The following is a 21,215-nucleotide window of genomic DNA, read 5'->3' as shown; positions in this document are numbered from 1 at the left end:
TTGCCTGGGAATCTTCAGGGATTTTATTCATCAAAGATTTTAGGATTAGAAGATTTTAGAAATCCTCTGGTCTCATTCTCTCATTTTATAAGACAAAAAAAGTTAAGACCAGGGAATTTGTCTTCTCACTTTACACCATACCAAATACTCTTCAATCTAATGTCAGTGGCCTCTTTGCTGTTCCACATAGGACTTTCATCTCTGGACACTTTCTCCAGCTGTCTCCCCCTCCTAGAAGGGCTCTCCTCCCTGCCTCCTGGCTTCCCCAACTTCCTTCAGGTCCCTGTTCAGGAAGTCTTTCCTAACTCTTAAGACTAGTATCTTCCTTCTGTTTATTTCCTATTTATTCTAGAGATAGCTTGTTTGTAAAAATATATTGCTTTGTCTTCCTCACTAGATCAAAAGCTCCCAAAGGGCAGAGGCTATTTTTTGCCTCTCTTTGTATTTCCAGTGTTTAGCCCAGTGCCTTATTGCTTATTGACTGGCAGATTGTCTGTGGTCAACAAACTGGAACCCCTTTTTCTCCTGGTTTCTGTGATTGAGTTACCACGCATCAGTGAGAAACTTTTCTTCCTTTGCTTCCTTTTTTTAGCTGTCACTCCGCAGTTCCTATCTACCTTATTGTTTGCTAGAATAGTAAAGGGTTTGTGGTTGTTTTTGTTCTTGTAGAGTTGTTTCAGTCATGGAATTTTTGTGATTCCATTTTGGGGTTTTCTTGGCAAAGATACTAGAGTTGTTTGCCATTTCCTTCTTCAGCTCATTTTACAAATGAGGAAACTGAGAAAACAAAGCAAATGGGATTAAATAACTTGCCAAGGGCCACACAGCTAGTTAGTATCTGAAGCCAGATTTATCAGGAACATTAGTCTTCCTGGCTCTACACCAGGCACTCTAACCATTTCACCACCAAGCCATTCTATATGAATGGCTCATAATATGTATCATTTATATTAACTAACTTGTCTAGGTCATTAATATTATTTTATTGTTTTTTATTTATTATTTTATATATTGTTTCCTAAAGTTTCTTGACAGCAAGATGACATTATGTTCTTAAAGACTCTTCCTTTAAACAGAGCACAATCTGGCAAATCCCACCGAAATGGGCTTTAAGGGTAGTCTTGGCTGAGGTCTAAGTAACAACCTAGTGAACATTCTGCTTATAAAAATTTAGCCACCAAATGTATGTTTTTCCAACACTGAAACACACACACACACACACACACACACACACACACACACATAAAGTGTCCTAAAGTATTGAAAGCTTGGAAGGATTGCGGTCTTTGCAGTGCAAGAAACACAAATGAATGAAATCACACATCTTTGCAGTTTTAAAATACACATAAGTGAATGAGCAAGGCAATATGACACAGTAAATAGAAATCCAGCTTCTGGACAGAAACACCTGGTTTCAAGGTCTGCCTCAAGATATCCTGGCCACCTCTTTTTATTTCAAATAGATTTGTAAGGCCATAAAACTGCAGAATAGGTGTCAGTTTACTTTAGTAAAGGAAATCTCTTCATCCAGTGTTCTCTATGCTAATGAAATCATTCTCCTCTCCTTCTTTCCCTCATTCCTCCCTCAAAAAAAAAAAAAAAAAAAAGTCAGTGAAAGAAAATCTGAAAGACTACTTACAGTCAAGCATTTCTTTGGGGATAATTATTTTGTTTGTGGGAGGGACACATAGCCTTCAACAATCAACTGAGTGTTGATAGATGCATAACAGCAGGAAAAATAATAGCTACAAACAAATATCAATATCTATTCTAATCTATTTTTTTAAAAGCTAACATTTCTATAGCACATTAAGGTTTTTCATATATTTTCTCCTTTCATCACTTGATAGTGTTTTTCAAATTATTTTATATGGAAAATTAACATTTTGCAGAAGGGAATCTGACCCCAAAGAGAAGGGAACATCCAATTTGTGAAACTAAAATTTGCCTATTGAGAAATGAGAAGTATCATTGTACAAATAAACAGTGAAATTTTAATATATCCAGAACACTTCATTACACCTTTTTTTTTTCCTAAAAAATACACAGAGAAGGGGTGGGGGAGAAAGAGCGCAACTAGAATTCAAGCTGGTAGAGCAGCTGTGAGAATAAAGATAAAGATAGAACTATGTGGAAGTACCAATTTGTCAAATGCTGGACCCCAGACTGAGACCAGGCCACCTGCCCCAGGGGCTGCTATGTGATTTGAAATTAGGAAGTAAATTTAATGCTTCTGTATCACTATTAGTAAGTAATTAGACATTCATGTTGTTCAGTGTTACATGCAAACTCATTTGGAAATACTAGATTATACTCTCTCTCAATATAGTGTTTTGAGTTAGAATTATTTAGCAAAGTGTTTCTTCTCCCTAATGAACAGATACTATTTTTCTTTCTGTCTCTCTCTTTTTTTCCCCCCACTTCTGTGTTCTCTGCAATGCTTTAAATATAGAGGTCAATATGTGTTTGAAGCGAATGAAAGAAAAATATTTCCTTGCTAACACGACAGAGGGATGTTAGTGGTAAATGTACTGTCAAGGAAAGGAATTGATGATCATTGACATCAAAGATCCAAAAAGTAAGGATAAAAAGACCCTGTTTGATCTTCAGTTTACTCACTTGTAAAAATATAAACATTGAACTAGGATAATTTCTAAAGGATAATCTCGTCTAGCACTGACATTCCTTTAATCTATAAATCTGCCAAAGCCAAGTGAAATCTCTAGACCATATTTTGCTGATGTCTCCAGAGATGCAGATTAGAAGGCTCTCTTGCGAACTTGTCCAATGTCACATAATGTCACATAATGTCACAAGCAAGACTTAAATCCAGAGCTTACTAAGTATAAGACCAGCTCTTTATCCTTGTACATACCAGTACTAAAAATAAAGATTGATTGTTAATCTGTTAGAGTCCTATTGTGCCCAGTCTTGGAGTTCATATATTTTCAATGGAAGTGCCTTAATTTAGTATCTCAATAATTGAAACCCCTTGGACATAATTCCAGAAAGCCCATCTCATACTAGGGTCACTAATAAAGCAGTTATCAAGTATACTCTACAGTGAAGGAAACTGAGACCTAGAGAAACTATATGACTTGCTTAAAGCTATACAGATAGAGAGCAAATGAACCTATATTCAGATTAAGTCATTTGATTCCATCAAGACTAAATAGAAATGATGTAAAAGCATTGGACTGTATAATAGTCATAAACATTAAGAGGAAGAGGCTAGAACTTAAAACTTTAATAATATTTAAGCAGTCAGATCATTGCCAGAAGACTCCTTAGCTATAGATAAGTATGAAAAATAATTCATTGCCAATAATGATCTTTCCTCCTTAAAAAAATTCATTAAAGAGTCAAAATTTCTTCTAAATGAATCCCCTAATTGATTAGATATGTGTTGTGTGTGTGTGTGTGTGTGTCTGTGTGTGTGATCTATGTCTGTGTCTTAAAACACTGTACTTTTGATCATGGCCAAAAGGTCTCCACCAAGTCTTATTCTAGTGCCTCATTGTGTTGTAGTAGGAGATGAAGTAGTTTCTTGGAAACCAGAAAAGCTTTCATTATGGTACTGGGCACACATTAATTTATTATCTATTTATCTATCTAATTACAGACTTATCCAAAGTAAGTAGATCACTAGGTAGTGAATTTTTTAACCAATGCAACTATAAGAGAAAAACATTTATAAAAAACACTGCCCATTTATCAATAATTTATTATGAACTATATGTTCATATACATATACAAAAAATGTAAGATAATTTGAATGGCACTGGGTAGGAAGAGGAGGTGTAGGGGTAGGGGGCATTAGCAGACAGGAAGACCAAAAAGTGACTTATTTTGAAGATAATGCCTGAGTTGAAGCTTGAAGGAAATAGGATTCTAGGATGTATTCTTCTGATCTATATTTGCATCTATATAATATCTATATAACATAAATCTATATAGCATACCTTATTTTTGCAGAAAAAAATCTACTCACTCATTAGATAAGATGCTCATGTTTCTTATGGTAGACCACTTGCTATTTTTGTTTATAATTTTACAAAGCATAGATATTCAAGAATAAAGATAGAGATCTGAAAGTCTTGAGCAGAGGGTGACATGTTTATAGACATTTAAAAAATATCCACATACATTCCTTATATAATTTTTGTTTATATGAGCCTAGAAAAATATCACCATTACTCTATTCCATAGAAACAAAGTAATTTTATGTGTTGAAAAAGTACTTGATAATTAAAACATTGAACACTTGAAAGTAAAATAAAATCCTAGAGAAATAGCACAACTATTTAATGTTTCAGAGGTATAGTTGTCGTATAATTCAGAAATTTATGCTTCTATCAAAGGTATTAATTATACTTAATAGGGAGCACTGGACAGGTGATTTATGATTTTCCAGTTATTGACCCGTTTCATTAAAAAATTGACTACGGGATTTGCTCCAAAATAATTGCCTGTCAGATCAAATCAAGTAAGTCACATTAAACTCAACCTCACTTGATGTACTATAAAGTTTCCATTTCACAAAAACTAATTTAGAAAATGGAATTATAGAGTACAATAATAATAAAAAGAAACAAAACAAAAAAATCTCTTCTCTTTTTCTACAGTCTAACATCCAGAAAACTGAGAGTTGCATATGAGATAGAAATATCTGTTCCTCCTTTTTTTTTTTTTTTTTTTTTTTTTTTTTTTAGAATTAGAAATATGTTGTAGAAATAAAGTCTTTTCTTAAACTTAATTTCTCTGAAAGGACATTACCAAGTGAACACATCCTTTCCATTCAACAGAACCTCATTAATCCCAAATAATAGTGAATGCATTCTTCTGATTAATTGAATTTATGGTTAAGAAAGATTTAATCAGAATTCCCATTTTTATTTCATGGCTTATTGCTGAAAATTTTCTTAAAACAGACCGAATGTCAAATGACTGTTGTTTCTTCTCTAACTACTAGATGCCCTCTACTGGTGGAAGGGAGAGAGAAAAAGATTCCCCCTCTTAAGGGTAGAAGGCATCCCAGTAGAAATTCCTAATCTTGGTCCTAAGGCCATGAACTCTGTTGAAGCTCCATCTCTGCGTGCTCCAAAAAAAGCTTTGATCTTATAGAGTGGACATATTAAAAAAAAAAAAAAAAAGTTCTGACTTACATTTGAAAAATCTATTAAATTTTGTATGCGTACAGCATACTTTTAAACGTATTCATTATTCTGTTACCTTATCAGTAACTCCATCTAAATTCCCTCCCATTCTTTATGATTGTAAATATCTTAGACTTTTTAAGGTAGTTGTAGCCCTAGTATATACTGCTCCTTTAGTTCTATGTTTTTCACTTAGCATTATTTTATAAAGATCCTTCCCATAGTCCTTATATTTGTCATTTCAAAAGACTATATTGTGCATAAGATTAGAGAGAAAAAGTGTTGAGTAACAGATTAAAGAGTTGACCTTGAAGCCACAAAGACTTGAATTCACCCTGCACGTCTAAGACATATTGGCTTTGTGATCCATGGGAAGACACTTTACCTCTGGGTGTTCTGAATAATGCTCAAAAAACCTAAAGTTGCAAAAATTAGTACCTACCTGAAGTAGTTCCTCTATATTAGTGTTTCTCATATTATGATCCTGGTATCTTTGAGGTTCCCTGAGATTCTTTCAGTGAATCTATAAAGTCAAAACTCTTCATAATATTACTAAGATTTTAATTTTTGATACAGTAAATAGTGATAGATATATCCTATATAAACAAAAGCTCTTTGGGGGAAGTCCTCAATAATTTGTATGAATGTAAATGAGCTTAAAGAAAAGAATATTAATGGTAATCTTTGCACCAAAAATTGCTGTTCTATACTAACAAAATTACAGGTCTAATTACTCTTCTTATCCATGGAATTCTTTTATATTAATAGACTATGGTTTGGTCATTTATATTTCACCATTGTACATTTAGGTTGTTTGTAATTCTTAGACATTATAGTTAATATAACTTTCAATATCTTTACATACATCTCTCTTTATTGCTTTTTAATAGCTGCCTTAACAATTTATTCGTAAGAGTGTGTTTAAGGGATCAAATGCAATAAATTTTATGATAGTATGCCACCATATATTTTGAGCAATAGTGCTATCATGGAATAGACTGAATTTAAAGACAGATGGCCTGGGTTCATATTCTTGCTTTTATTTACTACTGTGTAATGGTCAAGTCATTTCTGAGCTTCATTTTTAGCATCTGGAAAATGAAGGGATTGGAGTGGTTGATCTTTAAATCAATGTATTCTCTAAAAAGATTACATTAGCTCACAATTCCATCATCAGTGTATACTTTATTACCTTCAGCGCCACCATCATGGATTTCTTGCATTTTTATTTACATTTGCTAGTTTGATAACTGAGGTTATTTATTAATTATATGAATTTTTTCACTTATTTACAATTTATGATTTTCACTTTATGCATTTGATAATTGATATCATTTGAATTTGGGGGACATAGATATTGTTCTTGTACATTCTGTATCAGTTCTTTATAAATTCTATATTGTGGTGTTTTCTTTTTTTTTCTAAAATATGATGGTTCTCTCTGTGAGCAGGTTTCTTGGGGAGATTTCTGGAGGCAGACTTTGTTTCAGTTCAGATCAATAATCACTTCAAAAGCAGCCAGCGGATAAAATCCAAACGTTTATTTTCTACTTCCAAGTCTTGTCTCTTTCCTTGAGCCCCGTTAGCTTTCCCGACTCCTACAAACTTCCTAACTGACTTACTGACTGACTGAAGCTCTAAGAGCTTCTTATATATGATCTCTTAAGATGTGAACCCAAAGGTTCCTCTGAGAGACTGGGATTGTGGACTTCTGACTTGTGAATCTCCAGAACTTGTAAACTCTAATGTGTGAGCTAATGTGTGAATTCTCAAAGGTGTAAACTCAAGCATTGTTTCTATCAATATTAATGACTTAACACCTTGTAAAAATTTGCTTAATGTGTGAACCAATAAGCATTGTATCAATTCCATTGAGTTAACTCTAGGATTCTAACACTATATATTAACATTTTAGTTGTCATTTTGATTGTAAACCCCGCTCTGCAAAATTTCCCAATCTGTTTCTTTCCCTCCCCTCCCATTTTTATTGGGTTATTTGAAATAAATAAATACATGGACAGATGGATCTGCTTTGTTCACACTTCTCCATTGGGTTGTTTTAAGAAAACTGCATTGTAAACCCCAAAGAAATATGGAAATGTGAGCTTTGATACTTAATATTTCTTCAACAAAGACAACAATTTGGTATCATCATTATAGTTTGATATTTCTATAAATCCACCAGCTAGCTCATCTATTGAAGTAGATGGAAACCTACCCATATTTATATATCTTCTCATCCTGTGTAACTCTAGCTCTCATTATCTATGGTTTTCTGTACTGTGGTTAATTTTATTTAGTTTGAATTTAATTTTACTTACTGATATTTGATATTAAAAAATTTATTTAAAACTACGTATTATTATCTTTTCAGGTCTCTATCCCACTGATTTAATTTTTTTTTTTTGGCAGAGGGAAAAGGGATGTGTGTGTGTGTGTGTGTGTATGTGTATTTGTATATGTGTATACATAAATATGTTTTTACCAATATCAATTAAGCAATAAGCTAAATTGGAATAGATTTTGCATGTTCTTATTCAAGTCTTTTCTGATTCTCAATTCCTCACCAGCATGGAACATTAAGAAAGGAAAGATCTCTAGAGAATGGAATTCAAAATTTTATGTTATTGTAAACATGAAAAAATCTCAAGTTCATTGTGCATTCCTTTATTGAAGTAAGAGGTAAGCCTCTTAAAGAGCTTCTTTAAAGTTTTCACTGGTCTGCAAGCAAGTCAAGTATTTACCATTTATTTAAAGAGGATTTAAACATTTTTACTTGTGGATTCTCTACCTAAGGTCTTTCTCCTTAGAAATGCTTATAAGATACAATATTTTGTATCTGCAAGGTGATTATATCTAAGTCACTTTCCCACTTTTTGTGTGATCTTGGACAAATGACTTGCCCACTCTGGACCTCAGTTTCCTCATCTCAAAAATGAAGGGATTGGACTAGGTGAACCTCTAGTAGCCCTTCTGGATCTATCTAAACCAGTAATCTTTTGCTCCTTCATAGGCAGCTCTGGATTTCTTAGGATAAACTAATTGAAGAGAAACATTGGTTTCCTCAGATGCATGAATAATCTAGAAAAGATAAAATAAAACTGACTCCCCTGTTCAATTTCTTTACTCATGCTCTTTCCTTATCGGTTCCTTCTTTCCTCATTTCTTAAACATTTCTTAGAAACCTGATTCTGTTTTAGCATTAGTTTAATGATTTTTTTAAATAAGGAGAAATCTTACATCCCAAGTGTTTTAAATCTCCTAAAAATTTAGGTTCTGCTCTATTGAGAGCCATATTTTTTTTTTTCCACCCTCATAGCAAAGTCATTGGGGACATAATACAAAAAACAGTTCATACTATGTGAAATCAAACCAGAAAGGATAGCCATGCTCCATAATCTGGCCTAGGCCCAGTCCTCACAGTGTAGCTAACAATTTTAAGAACTCCCAATTCTAGGCAGGAGGCAGAAGGGTATTAAGGGAGTGTGCCTTTTAAGAAAGAGATTTCATTGATGTGGAACCATGAGAATCTTTTTTTTTTTTTTTAAAGCTTTTTATTTACAAGATATATGCACAGGTAATTTTTCAGTACTGACAATTGCCAAACCTTTTGTTCCAATTTTTCCCCTTTTTCCCCCACCCTCTCCCCCAGATGGCAGGTAGACCAATACATATAAAATATGTTAAAGTATAAGTTAAATACAATATAAGTATACATGTCCAAACAGTTATTTTGTTGTCTAAAAAGAGTCCGACTTTGAAATAGTGTACAATTAACCTGTGAAGGAAATAAAAAATGCAGGCGGACAAAAATAGGGAATTCTATGTAGTGGTTCATAGTCATCTCCCAGAGTTCTTTCTCTGGGTGTATCTGGTTCAGTTCATCACTGCTCTAATGGAGCTGATTTGGTTCATCACATTGTTGAAGAGAGCCACGTCCATCAGAATTGATCATCATATAGTATTGTTGTTGAAGTATTTAATGATCTCCTGGCCCTGCTCATTTCACTCAGCATCAGTTCATGCAAGTCTCTCCAGGCCTTTCTGAAATCATCCTGCTGAACCATGAGAATCTTGATTGGGAGTGAGGCAACCTTATAAAGGGCCACAGAGAAGAATCTCACTCTTATATGTTCACCTTGAGGCAAATTCTGATCACTATGACCAAGTTACAAATAGTTCTGCTTCTCTCCATTAGTATTAATCTCCCGAAGCCTTAGACTACTTAGGTAACTTATGATATCAGTAGCACTGGTGATGTGGTCAGGGCGAAATGATGTGAATTAGGAGAGCAATTGCTAATTTGGAACTATGTCCAAAGAGCTATCAAACGATGGATACTCTTTGATCCAGCAGTGTTTCTACTAGGCTTATATCCCAAAGCGATAGTAAAGGGATAAAAGATCCTACATGTGCCAAAATATTTGTGGCAGCCCTTTTTGTAGTGGCAAGAAACTGGAGAATGGGTAAATATGTTATAGTATATGAATGTTATAGAATACTGTTGTTCTATAAGAAATGATCAGCAGGATGATTTCAGAAAGGCTTGGAGAGACTTACATGCACTGATGCTGAGTGATGTGAGCAGAACCAAGAGAACATTGTACATGGCAACAAGATTATATAATCATCGATTCTGATGGACGTGGCTTTTTTTCAACAATGAGATGATTCAGGCCAGTTCCAATGATCTTGTGATAAAGAGAGCCATCTGTACCCAGAGTTCTGTTGGAACTGAGTGTGGATCACAACTTAGTATTTTTACTCTTTTTTTGTTGTTTGCTTGCTTTTTATTTTCTTTGTCAATTTTTTTTCCCTTTCTGATCTGATTTTTCTTGTGCAACAAAATAACTGCATAAATATGGATATATATATATTAGATTTAACACATATTTTTACAATGTTTAACATATATATTGCATTACTTGCCATCTAGGGGAGGGGATAGGAGGAAGGAGGAAATTTGAACACAAGGTTTTGCAAGGGTCAGTGTTGAAAAATTATCCATGCATGTTTTGAAAATAAAAAGCTTTTAAAAAAATAAAAAGAGTGTTTGCATATCAGTACCAAAAAGATGTGATTGGTATAAACACCAAATGTTGGGGTTTAGTCTGTAAAGAATTCACAGTGGCCATTCTCTTTGGCAAAAGATTTATTTAAGGAAGAGATTACAGAAAAAATGAAGGGATACAATAGACACCAGGAGTGGTAAATATAAAAAACAGAGTTAGGAGAGCATATAGTTGGCAAGGAAAGGGGTTTTAACAATTAATGATGGAAAAGATAAGTTCCCAAGTGCAACTTACAATTAAACCAGAAGCAAGTGAATTAACGTATGCCCTTAGCTGGCAGGCTAAATAGCAAAAGAGATTCAGCACCCTAAAAGAATTAGCTAGCTGTAAGAAGACACCATAAGGCAAGATGAGGTGAGAGGAGAGAGACCACATGGCATGGGAGGAGAGAGACACTCCAAGGCAGAGTACCAAGGTGGGCTATAACCCCAAGAGGGATTCAGCCAAGATGGCGTAGCCATGGACAGATTTATAGGGGAAATTCAACCCCAGAAGTTTGATGTAACCCAGATTTCTGACTGGACATAGTTAGAAGGGACCACCCATTACCTCCACAGAGATTGGGACAATGAGACTAAACTGATTCTTATTGGAAACAATTCCATCAATACTCCATTTTTTCTTTGCCTGGTTACTCAGGACCTCATTAATTCCAGTTTGTTTATCTATCTTTCAAAAATCATAAAGACAGTTGAGATTAAAGAGGTCCAACAAGATAGGAAGATAGGGAATTGTCAAGAGCAAATTCAGACTCAAGCCATCTCCAGGTCAAGGGGCAAAGCTTTCTTGTAATATTTTAAGAAGCTAACAAAATTCCTAATGATCTTAACAATTAACCAAGGGAGAGGTGGTATTTTTTTATGGGAAAGCTTTGGTGTACTAACTATGCTAACTATACACTGGTGGCCATGATGATCTTATTTATACAAGATAACCTCCTGAGTTGAAGTCTATAGCTTAACCTCAAGATTGTGGAAGGTAACAGTGGCTATCAGTGCAGGATAGCTGTCTCTTGTGTAAGATAATTCTGTTAGTCCAAGAAAATTCTACAGGGTTAGTTTGTTCCTCACTGGGGCCCACTCAGATACTAGGTTGTTACCAGGGACGTGGTCTTTTGCTACAGTCCTTTCACTCCATCAGGACCTTCAAGTTGATAAGGGTCCAATCCCCCTGATTTTACAGCTAAGGCAACATGTAAAAAGATTAAGTGACTTTTTTAGGGTCACGTAGTTGCTAATAGAGCCGAGACACCTAGTCCATTGCTAAACCCTAAAACCCAAGCTCTCCCTATTTGAAATCACTCCTAAGGTAACAAAGAGTTATCCAAGTAAAAAAATAAAAAATAACAAATAATTTTTTTTTAGAGTTATACAAATGAAGGGATAGGAAAAGTCTTATATAGAAATAGCCAACCTGCTCATAGTCAAGGATTTTAAAGAAAAATTGGGAAGAAGTATTACTAAAACCTAGGTTTCTAGATCTCGAGCTAAAAGGCACGTTGGAGACCATCTCATCTAACCTTATTTTTGGCAGATAAGGAAACTAAGGCACAGGAAGCTTAATTTATTTGCCCAGTGTCTCAGAGAAAGTAAGCATCACAGATGAGATATCAACCTTAGTTCTTTAATTCCAGAATCAGTGTTCTTTTCACTATACTGTGCTTCCTTTCTGAAAACAGACAGCCCCCCTAGGATGAAGGTTGTTCACATGAAAGAGCTATTTGTAGAAAATCTGGTCTCAGTCCTTCTGTTTTAGGGAGCATTTTAGCTGCTTTCTTCTGCCAGACTAGCCCAGCTTCCTTCTCTTTTGCTACTACTGCCTAAAGCTTCCCTGAGCATATGCCCTCCCTCTTGAAAAGGTTTACAGCCTTCTTTAGTTTAAATGAACAGAAGCTTTAAGATATTAAAGAGAGAAGCATTTCTTTCTAATGCAATCTGAAGCTTTGAAAAACAGAAAAATTTGGGAAGCTAACTGAAGTATCCTTTCAGTTTTTCAAAGAAAAACATATACTATCATCACCATAATTGAGTCTTAGTATTAGGCTCAATTATGGCTATAATAGTAACATTATCAAGGGATTTTGTTGTTGTTGTTGTTGTTTTTGCTTAGGGGCATCTCTGTCCCATAGTACACACTCTTCTCCCTGTGCAGAGGGTCTCCAGGAGTACTTACACTCTCAGAATAAGTCTTAAGCAAAATAAGGAGAATAGGTATCTCTGGGACTTCTCTATTTTCTAGTCATTTCTCAGTGGCCTTATGCTGACTCTGGATCATGTGCACACTACAGTCCAAGCACACTATGGTCCCGAACTTCCCAAAAGAACTTTTCCTCCTTTGAATCCTCAATCCCCAAAGGCTCTGCTTTTTTGTTAGGGAATTGGGATGGCAGATCTATGCAGCTGTCATTTCCAGAGACAGTTGATTATCTCCCCATCTCCTCCCTAGCCACCCACCCCACCTGGGTTTAACTGTAATCTTCCTAAACAAAGTCATTATTCACAAGAATGTCTTTAATTCGGGGAATTTCTGGCACTCTGGGGAGATACCATCTTACTAGAGACTTTGCCTTGCCCATTCCATCCTAACAAGGAAGCAGCTGCCTATTCCTCCTCCTCCTTGGAGGACTGTTTGTTCTAGGTACAGAATAAGATATAAACTCTAACCCATGAATGGTGGTTAATTCCATTAGCTATGTAAATAACCTAGCATTTCCAAGTCTGGACATTAGTCACTAACAACGAAAAGAATTTTTCCATTGATTCAATTATTAGGAAATTATTTTTAAAGGGATAAGCTTAAACAATGAATTTTTAAAGATCTTTTTCTTCAGCATTGTTGATTTTATATATAAGCCTAATATAGAACAGATTGATTTGTAATGCAAAAAACATTTTCCTTTTAGGCACAGAATAAAAATCTGTTGTAGAAGGCAGCAAGTTTGAAAAGGGGTTAACATTATTATGAATAACATTATTAACATTAATGTTAATTAAGTTAACATTATTAACATTAAATAATTATCAATCTATATTAATTTAACATTTATAATAATTATGACATATGGTGATTATTAATAAAAATAGTATGTTATAATAATTATTTAATTGTTAATTGATGTTAGCATTAGCATTAATAACCTTTGAATAGGCAGCTAAGTAAGCTAGGCTCAAGTTCTGGACCTGTCTCTAAGTAAAACTAGCTATGTATTTTGGGCTTTTATGTTATTTTTTTGGAGTTGTTTTTCAGTGGCATCTAATTCTTGGTGACCCTATTTTGGATTTTCTTGGCAGATACTGGAATTCTTTGCCATTAGATTGTCTAGCCATTTTAGAGATGAAGAACTGAGTCAAACATTATTAAGTGACTTGCACAGGGTCACACAGCCAGTATCTGAAGTAGGATTTGAACTCTGGAATTTCAGACCAAGCACTTTATCCACTGTGCCATTCAGCAGACTTTTCAGCCTTTTGTGGGCCTCCCTCAACTTCCTCACTATCAAAATGAAAGATTGGGACAAAAGGGTTTCACAGCTTTTTCTGTGGGACAAAAGGCTGAAAACATTAAGAAATATATATATATTTTTTTTCCCTAAAGCCCTTTCTAGACTCAGAGAAAAACCCCTTGGATTGATGGGTGATAAATTGAGAACAAAAAGACCTTTCATTAGGTGAATAGATTAAAGGGTAATCTCTTTTTATCCCTGAAGGAATTAGACTGGGGTCCATCAGGGAAAATGCCCTCCTCTACTGAAGTTGAGATATTCTCATAATCTTATTATTTCAGTTAGATTTTGGATATAGACCTCTGAGAGAGAGGGAGAGAAGAGACCCCAGTGATTCCTCCAGGGGATAGTCCAGGAGGAATGAGATAGTAACCTAATGACTTGATTCTGGAATTGGGTTAACACCCAAACTGTCTTTTAAAGCAACTTTTCTTTTTTCACTGTTACTATAAATGTTACCAGAAATCTTGGGTCAGGGAGTCAAGTTGGAAGCCATGGAGGATTTTGCCATTTTGGACATCTCTGTCTCTCCAAACTAGAAATGTCTTAGATATAAATTTAATGATAAATTAGGCTGTGCAGACTGAGATCTGAATAGAGTACAATAATGGTTTTAATATATTTTCCTAAAAAAATTTCTATTTCTAAATCCACCACCTGGGCAAAAAGCAGTACAATAATAAACCAGAGCCAGGAATTCAAATCCTGCTGTATACATTTAATAGCTTTGAGGACCTGGGCAAATCATTGTACCTTATCTGCCTGTTTCTTCCTGTGTAAAATGGAGATGATAATGATGTCTACCTCCCAGAGTTTTGTAAAGATAAAATGAGATGTATAAATCACTGTATAAATGCTAGCTGTTACTTATGTAATAAGTAACAGCAATTATTAAATCCTACGAATCTCTTGATACAGTACAACTCTTCTTATTCTTGTTTAGACATGAAGAAATGGAATCAAAGAGATGATGTGTTCAACACAAGATCATAGAGGCAGTGAACAGTGTAACTGAGATTTGAACCCCATCTTGTGACTAGTCTTTCTACTCTACTCTATTGCTTCTTGGAGCTCAAATAGGCATTTTGTTTTACTGATTAAAAAGTATATGATGGGGCAACTTTCTGGATTAGTAGATAGAACACTGCCTTGGAGCCAGGAGGATTCAGTTCAAATCCCGTCTCAGATACTTACTAGCTAGCTATGTGATGCTGGGAAAGTCACTTAACATTGTTTGCCTCCAAAAAACAAAAAAAGTTTATGACAAGGAAAATAACAAATGTTGGTAGAACTATAGGAAAACATAGCCATCAATGCATTATTGTTGACAAAGTTATAAATTGATACAACTATTCTGGAAAACAATTTAGAACTGCCCCAAAGGTATAAAACCTTTTGACTCCACAATCCTACTAGTAGGCCTGTAAACCAAAGGAATCAGATAAAGAGTAAAACTGTCCAATATATACAAAAATAATTTATCGCTGCTTTTTTTGTGGTGACAAAGAATTGGAAACTAAAGATCCCACCAATTGAGAAATGGTTGAATGAATGACTGTGAAGGAATATTATTATGCCATAAGGAAATTTGAAGGGTTCAACTTTAGAGAAGCCTGGGAAGACTTGAATGAACAGATGCATAGTGAAGTGAGCAGAATCAGGAGAACAATTTGTATTATAATAATACTGTACAATCCAAATAATTTTGAAATATTTAAGAATTCTGATCAGTGATCCCAAAAGGCTCATGATAAAGAATACTACTCACCTCCTGACAGAGAGATGATGGGCTAAATCTGCAGAAAGAATATCATACTTTTGGATTGGCTAATAATATGGGATGCTATTTTGCTGTGAAAATAATAATTGTAATAGCATTTTATAGAGCTTTACACAGTTTATATTTTATCTAAATTTGATCCTTGTGTGGTGGGTACTTTTTTTATTCCCTTTTTACAAATAAGAAAAATGAAGTAAGAAAGGCTTCACTATCATGTTTGTTGCAAGGTTTTTTTTTTTTTTAACTGGGAGGAAATGGAAGAAAAAAAAAAGAAAATGCTTGATAATTTTTAAAAATGTAAATAGAAATATATAAATTTCACAAAAAGAGAGAATGGTAATGTCGACAACCAGTCAACAAGTCAACAAACTTATTATATGAGTTATACAAAATAGAAACTAGTATTATTGATAGTAAGGCAGCAAGGATTTATTAAATGGCACTTACTATGTACCTGGGCGCTGTCCTAAACACAGAGAAAGGCAAGGCTCTTGCTCTCAGAAAGATCACATTCTTATGAGATGATACAACTTCTAAACAACTATGCAAATGTGTTATAAATAAGATATATGTACAGAGAAGATGAAAAGAAAACAGGAGACCAACTGAAAGACTCTTATAATAATCTAAAAGAGGTTATGAGGTCCCATATTAGTGGAGAGAAGGGGACTTAAACCATTGACATAAAACTGTTAGAAAAGCAACTGCTTAAGTTCCAATAGATTTGGGGTGAAAATATCATTTGCATCCAGAGAGAGAATTATGGAGACTGAATATGTATTCAAAGCATGGCATTTTCACCTTTTTTTTTTGTTTGTTTGTTTACTTGATTTTTTCTCTTTTGGACTGATTTTTCTTACACAACATGACACATATGGAGATGCATTTAAAAGAATTGCACATATTTAATCTATATCAGATTGCTAATTGTCTTTGGGGAGGAAGTAGAGAAAGAAAATTTTGAAACACAAAGCCTTATAAAAATAAATGTTGAGAACTATCTTTACAAGTATTTAAAAAAACAAAATACTATTGAAAGAAAAAAAGAAAAGAAAAGAAATCATTTTTGCCTGAGATTGTTCGATTCAGAAGACATTTATTTTGCACCAAATATATATGTACAGAACTGGGTAGTTAAGGGCACAGTGGATAAAGTACCAGATCCAGAGTAAAGAAGACTCATCTTGAGTTCAAATCTAGCCTCAGATACTTATTGGCTTTGTTATCTTAGGCAATTCTACTCAATCCCTTTTATATGTTTCCTCATCTGTAAAAGGAGTTGGAGAAGGAAATGGCAAACCACTCCAGTTTCTTTGCCAAGAAAACCCCAAGGAGGTCATAAAGAGGTAGACATGAACAATAAAGTGTATAGAAATATATGCATAACATTTTACTCCTTTCTCTCTAGCCACCTCCTATTCTCCCTTATTGGCCACTCAAGAGACCATGCCATTGAGGAACTTTCACTGAGGGGATGTGATGCAGAGGATCTTCTAACTAGTGACTTTTTCTCTGAGATTACTGTTTTAAGACAGCCTCAGCCACCATGTTTTACTTAATCTTCTCTTCTTCCTCCCTCTCAATTATGGTCTTACTATTTCTTCCCAATCTCCCCCTATAGTTCTGGATCTGTGAACTATGATTGAATCACATCTATCAATGCTCCTAAAATATTGTGTCCCTCTGGGCTCACAGCCTGGTAGGTTTCAGGCCCTTCCCTGGTCACCATTCTTTTACATATGTCCTGAAAGTGAATGCCGGAGGAACTGCCTTCATTCTGTATTTGTATCCCCAGCACTTAGCACAGTTCTTAATGAAAGCTTTTTCTTTTATTCTCCCATCCATCCATTTACTTATTTATTATGCAAAGCATGGGACCAAGGGAGGCATAAGACATTCAGAAATGCAAAATAATGTGTCATGAGAATATAGGTGAGTTGGTTTTTTTAAAGTGTTTTATAAGGACCATTAGTAGCTAGAATTACTAAATAAAAGCAAGACATTTCTCAGTACCTCAAATTTCTCATCATAAAATGATGATCAAGATGATTTCTAATATTCCTTCTAGTTCTTGTCAGTTCTTCAAAGGCAGTGACTATCTTTTGCTTAAATGGATAGATAGATAGATAGATAGATAGATAGATAGATAGATAGATAGATATCTCCAGCTCTTAGCATAAGACCTGGCACCTAGGGGATACTTCAAATACTTACTAAACTCACTCTAAGTTGTGCAACATTCTAATATTCTGTAGATCTCTGTATTAAGTAACCAGTTATTAGTCCAGAGGAATTAGTACTTGTTCATATTAGAGCCCTGCCTTGTAGTCCTTTTTTTTGGTGACCCTGAACAAGGAACCTCAGTTTTCTCATTTATAAAATGAAAGGTTTGCACTAGATAATGTCTAAGATTTCTTCCCTCCCTAAAGCTACTATGTTATGAATCTTCCATATGAAAGCCACTTACCTTCCTCCATCTTTATAGGGATACACTCTTTTTTTTGGTCACAAAACTGTTTTATAGATATGACAGAAGAGCATTAAAATCAACAATCACACATTTTATGGTGAAAGTGAATTTTCTAGCCCTTCATAGTTCCAATTGAGGGGTTGATTCTATACCGCCAATGGGAAAAAACTAAAGCAAAATTTTTCAGATTTTAAAAAATGTTGCATGTGTTGCAAAAGTAAAAAGGGAATAGTATGTCATCATTCTATTTATCTCATAGGATGAATATAAAAAAAGCAATTGTAGGCACTTTAAACTATATAAATACAAATTATTTATGGGTATTGTGTGGCCTCTAGCCTTCTGAGACAAAGCTCAGGAAATGATTTTGCCATTTTTGAATTGAATTTGTTTTTTGTTTTGTTTTGTTTTTTTAAACCATTGCTGCTTTACAGGTAAATTCTAGAATCAAGCATGCAGTGACAGTCATTTTGGTAGTGCAGGTTCCATGAATACATGGTTCCTGATTTTTACTGAATAAACATTTCTGGTCTAAGGAATTTGTTCCTTCCTGGGTGAATTTATATGTGGGTTGTCTGGTAATAAGGGTATCTTTTATCTGGAAATGTTTATAATTATAGAATTTAGACCTAGACAAGATTTTCAGAGGTCATCCAGTTCAGCCTTTTCATTTTACAGCTGAGGAAACCAAGACTTATAGAGATTAAGAGATTTGTCCATGGTCACATAGGTAATAAATGTCAGAGATGACATTTGAAACCAGGCCCCTGGAATCAGAGTCCTGTATTCTTTCCACTCTACCAGGCTGCTTTTCTTAGAACAAAGTCATCTATCTTGTGAGCATGAGTTTACCATGAGTTTCAGCAGAGAACACAGCTCCACAATGTGAGGATTAGAGCAGGTATGTGAAGGATGTGAATGAAGTTGGTTTGGAGCTAAAAGAGAGTTTCAAAGGTGGTATTATTCTGATTAGTCTGCCTTTGCTAGAGGACCCAAATTCTTCATGCCTAAAACCTGGCATTTTGGTAACTATTCTATTCCTATACCAAATGTTCTGCTAAAAAGAAAGAGGAAGAGGAGATCTAACTTCACTAACATAAACATCTACCTGAAAGCAACCAAAATCTTACTGAGAAAGAGCTCACTGAATTAATTAGCTGGTACATCGTATAGTTCTTTCATAGTTCTAAGACATAATTCTGTTGCTGAAGAAGTCTCATTATTAGACTCTAGACTAATAACAGATCTGTGACCCATCCTTATCATCCATTTATTCACATTTAGTATACTTTTAAAAGTACCTACTAAGTATAATGAACTATTGAAGGGAGAGTAAGCTGACAGAGCAGATAAGTATAAATGAGACATAGTTCCTATCTTTAAAATGGTTATATTTATAAAGAGTCATATGCAGGTGGGCATCTGGGCTTGAGGAGCAAAAAAAAAAAAATCTATTGGGACAAAATTTTGGAGGTAAGACCTGTGATTTCACTATTATAGAATAGTCTCAGTCAAGAAATTCTCATTTACCAATGCATAGAATTATTTTTCAATTTAGTCTTGGAGATTTGCCTGGGGCACTGAGAACTTCAGTGATTTATTCTTGGTTTCTCAACCATATGTGCCAAAGGCAAGATTTGAGCCTTTAGGACAGGATCTGTCCAACATACCTTGTTTCTTTTCAAAATTATCCTTTAAAAATCCTTTAAACTACTCTGTGTGTGTGTGTGTGTGTGTGTGTGTGTGTGTGTGTGTGTGTGTGTAAAAATAGTATTTTTAAAGAACTGTAGCTACAAAAGGGCTGGGTTCTCTTTTTTGAAAAAAAAAAGTATTTCAGAGGGCAGAAGAACCTCATATAGTTGCTATGGAAAAAGTTGACTATAAGTTTTGCTTTTGCACAGCATTTAGCTAAGCAACATCAGCTAAGGGATGATCTACAGAGATCAGGGAATCAGGACTTCTACTCAAATTGGTAAAGGAAGTTTACCGGAAGATGGGTGATAAGGAGAGAGTGCAGAATTTTCAAAAGGGTTTTACCTGGTGTAATTAGGTTTGACCGCACCTTCACCTGTCTGGCACAGAATAGTTGTTCATCATTTTCAAAGCGGGCCAGTGACATCAGACTGTGAATTGGATTTAAGTGAAGGGGAGTGGGCAAAACCGTCAGCCCCACTCTCTCTTCTAGTCCAGTGGCAGGACAAAAATTAGGATGTGGTACATATGTTTTCTGAATTGAATTGAAATTGAACGTTTTTATCCTGCCGTACCAGAAAGTTAAAGGGAAACCAAAAGAGTCAAGGAAGCTCAGTAGGATTTTGCTAGTTGTCTAAGAATTCCATGAAGATCAAGCAAACGGAACCCTCTTCTTCTTGTCTTCATGAACCTAAGCAAGATTAAAAGACTCTCTGTGTGTATGAAAAGGAGATTCTGGATTCACCATCAGAGGGGGAGATGTACATAAGAGGTATATAGGAACTTTGGCCTCTAAGGGAAAGGTAGGTAGTAGAGCATTAGATCTGGTGTCTGGAAGTCTTGCGACCTCAGATACCTTTTAGAGGTGTGACCCTAGGCAAGTCATTTAATCTCAGTTTCTTTATATGCAAAATGGGAATAATAAGAACATATACCTCCCAAGGTTATTATAAAGATAAAATGAGATAATATTTGTAAGTGCTTCACAAATGTTAAAGCTATGTATAAATGCTAGCTATTATTCATGTCCCATCTCCTGCTCATCATTAATTGGAATATGAGACTCACCCCCACGACATTAAAATTGTTATTTCCCGTTCTCTGAAAGGACTAGCAGCTACCTTTTCCACAGAATGTTTGCCAGAAGATAATCTCTGACTGTATGCTGTTGGACAAGTTATTAGTAAGCTATTCATCGCTAGTGAAGGCTGAAAGAGAGGGAAATTAAGATTAATCTAATTCCAGAGACTATTGTCTATGGGAACACTATTTTGCCTCCAGGGTATGTAGGTACTTTGTACTCCCAGAGATGCCAAACATTTCCTTCTGGTTGCTTGGTTACTAAATACTCTCTAGTCTGCACCAGGGTAGCAGACCTGGACTTCCAGCCTCTAGCACATGATAGATAGGACCTGCTCCTTAGGAGTGCCTGCTGCCTGTCCCCAGGCAAAGCTCCATTTCCTGGTTTCCAGGTTGGTGTCCTATGCTCTCCGCTAATCTCCCTTATCTCTCAAGTGGACAGTCATTGGAGACACTGTCTCAA

General features: G+C 35.1%; 1 protein-coding gene across 3 annotated transcripts in view; it reads left to right on the top strand.

Annotated features, from left to right (window-relative positions):
• The window catches only part of ZNF277 (zinc finger protein 277), a 156,991-nt gene that overhangs the window by 57,160 nt on the left and 78,616 nt on the right, over positions 1 to 21,215 (top strand). The window lies entirely within an intron of this gene.

This window comes from Antechinus flavipes, chromosome 5, assembly GCF_016432865.1.
Source record: "Antechinus flavipes isolate AdamAnt ecotype Samford, QLD, Australia chromosome 5, AdamAnt_v2, whole genome shotgun sequence".
NCBI lineage: Eukaryota > Metazoa > Chordata > Mammalia > Dasyuromorphia > Dasyuridae > Antechinus > Antechinus flavipes.
Note: the sequence above shows the minus strand (reverse complement) of the source record. Positions and strands in the feature narration are given on the sequence as shown.